This window comes from Myotis lucifugus, unplaced genomic scaffold (assembly GCF_000147115.1).
Source record: "Myotis lucifugus unplaced genomic scaffold, Myoluc2.0 scaffold_160, whole genome shotgun sequence".
Lineage (NCBI taxonomy): Eukaryota > Metazoa > Chordata > Mammalia > Chiroptera > Vespertilionidae > Myotis > Myotis lucifugus.
The window spans coordinates 3,083,246-3,092,412 of record NW_005871208.1 but is presented as its reverse complement, the minus strand read 5'-3'; the positions used below and the strand labels follow the sequence as shown (position 1 = coordinate 3,092,412).

Genomic DNA, 9,167 nt, shown 5'->3' with positions numbered 1-9,167 from the left:
TGCCACTCCTCAAAATTTGGGACCTTCCTTCTTGCTCTTTCTTCTCCCTGTCCCCTTCCCCAGCCAACTCTGGATATCATCCAACCAGGTGCTTTTTCATCCGTGAAATCTCACTTTAGGTATGAATTCTTCAAGAAAGTCTTCCTCAAAAAAATGTATGAAGGATCAATTAGACCTCTTTTGCCCATGTTACACCATCTCACCTGGAACTAAATAATTACGTTAGAATGTTAGCTCTGTCAGGGCGGGGTCTTATCTACCTTCTTCATCGTAGAACCCCCTTCACTTAGCAGAGAGCTTTGCATAAAGGTTGTGTTGAAAGAATACGGGGAATTAGAGCTGGAGTCCTATCCCATGAACCACATGAGTGTGACCCAGTGGCCTCTGCACCAACCTCCACCACCACAGGCCATGGCTGGCTCCCTGACACTAGCTTAGGGCACCTCACAAGCTAGAGGCACAGGAGGAGGGCAGTTTTCAGAGGAATATCCACTTTTCTGAGGAGAACCTGCTTCAAAAAACTGCAGGGGGAGTTAAACATCAGAAAGAATGCTCTGATGGACCCACTGGTGTGGCAGAAGGACCTGTTCAGCCAACAGTGAAATCTGCCCCCCTGTGTCCACAAACGTTCCTGAGAGCTCAGGATTGCGGATGCGAGGGAGGATGGCTCTGGTGTGGATCAGGTTCAGTCCTCATAGTTGTCTCTCTTCTTGGTTACAGAAGATGCCACTGCTGGTCCTGCACAACCTACTGAGGACCCTGCGAGCTGTGAGTTCTCTCCCTCTGGTCCCTGCCCTGGGGAGGGTCGAACAGCTGGGATGTCAGTGGAGGCTGGGGGAGGAATTCAGGGAGAGGGGACTGGGTCCTGATCTTGGTGGTAATAGAAGAGCATGGATTGGGGTGGGACAGGTGTAGGGAAGAAGCAGGAGAACTCATACAGGCAAGGTTAATGGGAAAAGGCTTTTGTGAATAAAAGGGAGAAAACGATAAGGTAAAATAATAATTGCAATGTCCCATGCAGTATGCAGACCTTTACCTGTAAACAGCTTTCGTGACTCCCAGCTCCTTTGCAAGGTGCCCACTATCTGGCCTCAGACCCCATTTCCAACCTTCTTTCCCATGCCTCTCACTCATGTACCACCCATATCTGCTAAATTTCACTTCTTTGCATTCCGCCCACCTGCCCCACACATGCCTTCCCCAGAGCTCTTGCTGACTCACTTCCTGCCCCCAAGGAAGCCCCTTTAGAACAACCTCCCTGCCAAAATCCTGCATTCAACACCCAGCTTCTCTCTCCCATGCTCCCTGATTGCCCCCACACTCCTCTCCCAATTCCTCCCCAACCATGCCCAGAACAAGTGCCCAGCCTGCCCATCTCCCGAGAGGCTCTGTCTTAGTCCATTCATTCGGGCTACAACAAACATCCATAGACTGGCTTACACAGCAGAAAGGTATTTCCCATGGTCCTGGAGGCTACACGTCTGAGACCAGGGTGTCTGCATGGTCAGGTTCTGGTGAGGACCCTCTTCCAGGTTGAAGGCTGCCAACTTTTCATCGTATCCTCACATGGTGGAAAGAAGGGGAGAGAGCTCTCTGTGGTCCCTTCCACAAGGGCACTAATGTCATTCATGAGGGCTTCACCTCATGACCTAATTACCTCCCCAAGGCCCCACCTCCTGATACCATTCTGTTGGAAGTTCAGATTTCACCAGATGCATTGGGGCAGGGCAGTGGAGTGGGGGGGAAGAGTCAAACACTCATCTATAATGAGCACATAGTATGTAGAAATCCCACATCTCTTAAGAGGGAGAGTTTATGCCATATCATTTCTATAACCTGGCACCCAGAACATATTAGGTATCTGAGGCCCTGCCACCCATTCCTAAGGAAAAAAAACACACTTGACTTTGCTAAAATCAACAAATCTGTGTGTTTGTAACTCCAGTGCAATCTGATGCACCCCAAGAGACAACCATAGCAGCCCAGACTTCAGCGGCAGCCCAGGACACTTCGGTGGCACCCGAGGAGCCAACCACCGAGCAAAGAAAAAATCTCCTGGGTAAGTCTCTGTGTCTATAACGGATACAATCCAAAGAAATCTCTGGCATCAAGTTTACATGATGCCTCTGTCCACAAAGACAAGCCCAGAAGAAGCAGACATTCATTCATTCACCTGAACACAACGCACAAATGAGGTGAACCCTACACCCAGAGTCTCTGCAATAGTAGATTTGGCTGCCTGCACTATACATGGTTTCTCTCCTGGCCCACTCACTTTCCTATGAGAGAGAAGCTGGGCCCCTGAGCAAAACTTCTGCACTTTAGGAATTTATACAAGGATAATGGGGGAAGAGAGGAAGAGGTGGGAACTCTCTTTAAATGACATGGCTTTTCTGCTGATGTGACTCTTCTGCTCCAAAATTAGAATCCGTGATAGAGAAAGGTAGATCGGACCTAAAAGGTGTCATTGCAGGAGCAAAAAAAACGGTGGACGAAAGAATTCAAAACGCTAAAGGTAAGTGCATCCTATGGCAAAGCCTTTTGGGAACAGGAGTGCTCACCAGCCACCAGCCACGAGCCAACTGGGGAGGTGGGAAAGACCATGCCCTCACCACCACCCTACACAGGAGATCTGGGACTACCTCAGCCCCTCTCCATTGAAATTTCCTTCATTTGTGCCTTCAAATGGCTCAAATTTCTCATCCACATAAAAAATGCATGGTTGTCTGATACCAGATGCCCCTGGGGTCCTACCCCCAACCTTCCACTGCAGAGCCTGCTTGCTCATTTCTCTTCCTCTCACTCCTGCCCAGGTTGGGGGATAGGGCTCATCATTTGGCCTCCTGTGAATCTAACCTCCCTCCCTCTGACTTCTGGGTCAGGCCTCAGGGGTGCAGTGAGGTTGGAATGAAGATTGAGTTGAGGATGGAATGTGTGGGTGGTGCTTTCGGCCCTTCAAGCCTCATTCCCATCTCTGCTTTCTTCCAGATGCTCTGAAGAAGAGGTTGGGTCCAATCATATCTATCATTTGAGAAGCTATAAAGAATGGGATCTGGGAATTTAACGCCTTAATCATGTGTATGGCTCAGAGCAATTAAATTGAAAGCATTCAACTTGTTGTGTGCCTGTGTTCTGTAGGGTGGGCCTGAGGGGGAGGGAGGAAAGCCCTGCCTGGAGCCCATACCCTGAGCCGGGCACAGCCCACTTTCAGGACACTGCCTCTAACAAGCCCTTTTAGTCACACTGAGCCACAGCCACATGTGCTGGGCCTCCTGCTCCAAATGCCACTCGGTTCGGTCTGCCTCCTCCTTCTTCTTCACACAGGGCTCCTAGTGACATTTGAGCAGTTCCAAAAATTAAATCAACCTCCAAAGAGCCAGGATTTGTCATCCTGAAAAGAGTCAAATCCTGAGTTATTGCTACAAAAGCCACTTCCTTGTGGCATTAGTAAAAACTGCATCCCTCCTGCCTTCCACTCACAATTTCCACACCGGGCCAGTTGATTTACTGAGCCTGGCTGGTGTGGCTCAGTGGATTGGTCATCGTCCTGTGCACTGATGCGGGTGTGCAGGAGGCAGCCAATTGATGTGTCACTTTCACATTAATGTTTCTCCCTCCCCCTTCCTCTCTCTTTATAAATCAACAAAAAAGTTGAGAGAGAGAGAGAAATTGGGACACAGACATACACAGAGTGAAGATAATGTAAAGTCACACAAGAATAGATGGCCATGTGACCAAGGAGGCAGGGACTGGTGTGATGCCAACACCAGGAACAAGAAGAGATAGAGAAGGGTTCTTCCCTACAGGTTTCGGAGAGAGCACGGCCCTGTTGACACCTTGATTTTGAACTTTTAGCCTCCAAAGCTAAGCGACAATAAATTTATGTTGTTTTAAGTCATCCAGTTTATGGTAGGAAACTAACACACACCCCTATTCCCATATTCAACATCTCAGCAGGCTACTGGTTCTTCTTATAACTGGAAGGTCACAGCCTTTGGCCACCATCACCCATTTCCCCCACCTCCTAAGCCCTGGCATCCGCCAATCTACTTTGTTTCCATGAGTTTGGTTTTTTAGATTCTACATATAAATGAGATCATAAAGTATTTGTCTTACTCTGACGTATTTCTCTTAGCACAATATCCTCTAGCTCTACCCATGTTATTGCAAATAGCAGAATTTCCCTTTTTCTCGTGGCTGAATAATAGTCCATTATATTGATATATATGTCTTTTAGTTTTTACTGCACAGATCTCTTTGGTTAAATTTATTTCTCAGTGTTTAATTCTTTTATTTCAGTATGTTTTTTAATTTATCTTTATTATTGAAAGTATTACACAACTTCCACCCACCTCTCCATTCTCATCCTGTGAAATTAATGTCCCCACTTGTGCTACCTCTTTACCAGATATATAACTCTTCAGAACCAAGTCTACGTGTGATCCATCTCTATATCCTGATACTCAATGGATAATAGATGCTTACTTCACAAATGGCTTCTGTATTGAAAGATGGAGATTCATGTAGGCACCGGCAACTCAGGCCCATACCTGCGCACACTTCTCCCATCCTCCCCACTGACAGTACCCACACAGGCTCTTGTGATATCTGCCTTCCAGCACTCCAACACACCCCAGGTCCTCCCCCTTCCAAGGAGAGAAAACTTTAACCATCTCGCACCCAAATCTCTGTGCTTTGGAAGGTACAGTGACCATGACAAAGTCTGATAAAGGGGAAACAGTTTCCCAGATACTGTTTCAGAGAAGAACCCAGGCCCAGTGAAATCTTTCATCCCCACAGACAACAGCAGCAGTCCAAAGGCCCTAGCAGACCAACAAGGAAAAAAGGCATAGGCAGCTTCCCCTTGTGGATGTTACTTTAACACGTTACCTTTGTTGGGGTGTGGGGAGCAGAAGGTGGTCTCTCTGACACATACCACTCAAGACACATACAAATGCATTTGTGTCCAGCTAAAAGGCAAAGCACAGCTTTACACCCCCCTTCCCACCTCCAATTTCATGAAATGACAAGAAGTAATAAACAATTTTAAAAGGATTATTTCTGGATTTGCAATTGTTTTCCTAAGTTCTAAGTTTATGGAAGTTTGATGTTCAGCTATGAGTGATATTTTAAATCATTGATTTTCAACTGGTATGCCACAAGAATTTTTAAAACATGCGATACCTGACTATTTAGTCAGGAGGAACACTAACCTCTTTTCCCTTAAATTGTCAAATAAAAAAAAAATAACAATGGCCAACACAACAACAGCCCTCCAGTGTGAATGAATCAAAATATATCTCTTTTTTTGTGAGATTGACAAAAAATATATTTTTGCTATGCTGCAGAATTTGAGTAATTAGTTTATATGTTCCATGAGCTGAAAATCACTGTTCTAAATAAATTATATACAAATTAATAAGAGAAAAACTCAATAACACAATTCCAAATATAATGAGAAGGAATAAAGATATATCCACCAACATCTTATCTCTGAAACCAATTAAATTGATTTACCGCAAGAAAAACAAATACAGATCTATAAATTCCATTTTGAATGAAAATGGAGAGGACTTACAACCCCAAATAATACTTTCCTTTTTCAGTCTGTAGGCCGACGCTCTATCCACTGAGCCAAACCAGTCAGGGCCTACTTTCCTTTTTAAAAAATATTTTTTATTGATTTCAGAGAGGAAGGGAGAGGAAGGGAGAAAAAGAAACATCAATGATGAGAGAGAATCATTGATTGGCCACCTCCTCCACACCCCACACTGGGCATGAAGCCTGCAACCTTGGCATGTGCCCTGCCTGGGAATCAAACCATGACTTCCTGGTTCATAGGTCAATGCTCAACCACTGAGCCACACCAGCTGGGCCCAAATAACACTTTTTATGAAGAATTTCTGCCAAGTCCAGTGAAACTGGAACCAAATTGAGGGAAGATGCTGACAGTGTCCCATGATGACAGCTCATGCGCAGAGCAGACAAATACAACTTCTCTAAAGTGCATGATATACTCAGAGGAACAAAATCAAAGACACCTTGTTTGAAACTAGATCCACCATATGTATGAGACTGCTCCTGAGAAAGAGAACTGAGCACCTAGAAAAGAAAAGCAGAATTAAAGTCATAATTAAAGTGTTCCTTAAAAATAAAAGAAAATTTGAATCTGGCTAGGGTATGGGGAAAATAGGGAGTTGTTTGATGGATGAAGAGTTTCAGTTTTGCAAGTTGAAAAAAGTTCTGGAGATTGGTTGTGCAACAACATAAATGTACTTAACACGATTGAACTGTACCCTTAAAAATGGTTTAGATGGTAAATTCTATGATATATGTATTTTACCACAAAAATAACTAAAATTAATAATAAAAATGTGAGCCCTAGCCGGTTTGACTCAGTGGATAGAGCCTTGGCCTGGGGACTGAAGGGTCCCAGGTTCGATTCTGGTCAAGGGTACATGGCCGGGTTGCAGGCTCAATCCCCAGTAGGGGGCATGCAGGAGGCAGCCAATCAATGATTCTCATCAATGATGGTTCTATCTCTCTCTCCCTCTCCCTTCCTCTCTGAAATCAATAAAAATATTTTTAAATAAATATAAAATAAAATAAAAAGTGGGAATCTACAGATTGAAAGGAAAAACAGATTCAAAAAGACAAATGCTGAGAACTGGCTTAATAAAATTTCTTATATTCAAAATTAAAAAAAGAATCATTAGAAAGAGGGAAGGAGATTAAGTACAAACTTCCAGTTGTAAAATAGGTCACAGGATGTAAAGTACAGCCTAGCGAATACAGGGAATATAACTATGTACGGTGATAGGTGGATACTAGACTTATTGTGGTGATCGCTTTGTAAGGTATAAAAATGTTTAATCACTATGTTGTACACCTGAAATTAATATCATATTGCATTTCAACTATAATAAAAAATTGAAATTTTAAAAAAGAGAATCATTGGGCATTCAGGTAAAACTATCAGCATAGCTACTGAGGAACTGAGGGGGAAGAATCTAATCTAATAAAAGAGAAACATGGTAATTAGCGTACGACCGCTACCCTTCCCATTGGCTAATTATAGAGATATGCAAATTAATCACCAGCCAAGATGGCGGTTAACTGCCAACAAAGATGGCGGTTAATTTGCATATGTAGGCACAATGCAGGGAGGCAAAAGGGAAAGCACAGAAGAAGCCCCCTGCCACTGACAGTGATCGGATACCCAGGGGGGAGCTAAGAGCAGGGGGGGGCTTATTCTCCATTCATGCCCCCCAGCCATGAATGGAGAATAGGGCACCTTTGGCGAACTGGCCAGTGATAGCGGGAAGTAGGGGTGGAGCCAGCGATGAAAGCTGGGCAGGGGCGGCTGCAGCTGCGGGTTGCTGCTGCCCGGGCCTAACGCCTCGGCTAGAGGCATTAGGCCCAAGATCATGGTGCGGCTGCAGCTGGGGGCTCCCCTGCCCAGGCCTAATGCCTCGGCTAGAGGTGTTAGGCCTGGGCAGGGGCGGTGCCAGTGATCATGGGGCGGCTGCAGCTGGAGGGGGTCCTCTTCCCGGGCCTAATGCCTCAGCCAGAGGCATTAGGCCTGGGCAGGGGCGGAGCCTGCGATGGTGGGGCGGTGCAGCTGCAGGTCACTGCTGCCCGGAGCCCAAGATCGCAGGGCGGCTGCAGCTGGGGGGGTCCCCTGCCCAGGCCTAATGCCTCGGCCAGAGGCGTTAGGCCTGGGCAGGGGCGGTGCCAGAGATCATGGGGAGCAGGGGCAGAGTCGTCAATGGTGGGAGCTTGGGGTACCCTGCCCAGGCCTAATGCCTTGGCCACAGGCGTTAGGCCTGGGAAGGGGTGGAGCAGGAGATCCCTTGGAGAGCTGTGGGTCCCCTGCCCAGGCCTAATGCCTGGGTGAGAGGCATTAGGGCGGAGCCAGCCATCGCAGGGAGCAGGGGCCCAGTTGACGATGGTGGGGAGCTGGGGGTCCCTTGCCCAGGCCTAATGCCTTGGCCAGAGGTGTTAGGCCTGAGCATGGGCAGAGCCAGCGATCGTGAGCAGGGGCGGCGTGGGCGATCGTAGGGAGCTGGGGGTCCCCTGCCCACCCTGATCTGGGACACCCTTCAGGGCAAACTAGCTGGCTCCCACCCGTGCACCAGGCTTCTGTCCTATATAATAAAAGGGTAATGTGCACATGCAATTTTTTTCCCCAAATATATTTTATTGATTTTTTACAGAGAGGAAGGGAGAGGGATAGAGAGTTAGAAACATCGATGAGAGAGAAACTTCGATCAGCTGTCTCCTGCACACCCCCTACTGGGGATGTGTACGCAACCAGAGTACGTGCCCTTGACGAGAATCGAACCTGGGACCCTTCAGTCTGCAGGCCGATGCTCTATCCACTGAGCCAAACCCGTTAGGGTGGTAATGTGCAAATTGACCCTGGGAATGACTGGTCACTATGACACACACTGACCACCAGGGGGCAGATGCTCAATGCAGAAGCTGCCCCCTGGTAGTCAGTGCACTCCCACAGGGGGAGCTCTGCTCAGCCACAACCCAGGCTGACGGCATCACAGCGGCGATGGTTGGAGCCTCTCCTGCCTCCTCAGCAGCTCTATGGATGTTCAACTGCTGCTTCGGCCCGCTGACAAGTCGACATCCCACAAGGGATGTATCACTGCCAGCTTAGGCACAATCCCCCGGGGAGCAGGCCTAAGCCAGCAGGTGGACATCCCCCGAGGGGTCCCAGACTGCGAGAGGGCACAGGCTGGGCTGAGGGACCCCCGAGTGCACAAATTTTTGTGCACCAGGCCTCTAGTCTTATATAATAAAAGCCTAATATGCTAAGTGTCTGGTCGACCAGTAGGCCGTTCAACCAATCAAAGGGTAATATGCTAATGATATGCTAAGAACGCTCAACTACTCGCTATGACATACACTGACCACCAGGGGGCAGACACTCAGACCCGTAGGTTAGTTTACTGCTGGAGTCCAGCCAATCGGGACTGTGCGAGATGGGCCAGACACACCCTGGAGCCCTCTCGCTGTCTCTCCCCAGCTGGCCAACCTCCTGGGTCCCTCCCCAGCCCCGATCGTGCACAGGTGGGGTCCCTCTGCCTGGTCTGCACCCTCTCAGAATCCGGAACCTCTTGGAGGATGTTGGAGAGCTGGTTTCAGCCCAATCC

The 9,167-nt window shown here is 47.6% G+C and overlaps 1 long non-coding RNA gene across 2 annotated transcripts; it reads left to right on the top strand.

The window, feature by feature from the left end:
• Positions 1-686: 686 nt before the first annotated feature.
• On the top strand, positions 687-3,113 carry LOC106698314. Of its 2 annotated transcripts, XR_001349605.2 has the most exons (4): positions 687-768; positions 1,946-2,059; positions 2,426-2,515; positions 2,989-3,113. It is a non-coding gene; the product is annotated as an uncharacterized LOC106698314 (long non-coding RNA). The 2 variants fall into 2 exon arrangements; XR_002830962.1 differs by lacking the exons at positions 687-768; positions 1,946-2,059 and adding an exon at positions 2,123-2,195.
• The last annotated feature ends 6,054 nt before the right edge of the window (positions 3,114-9,167 follow it).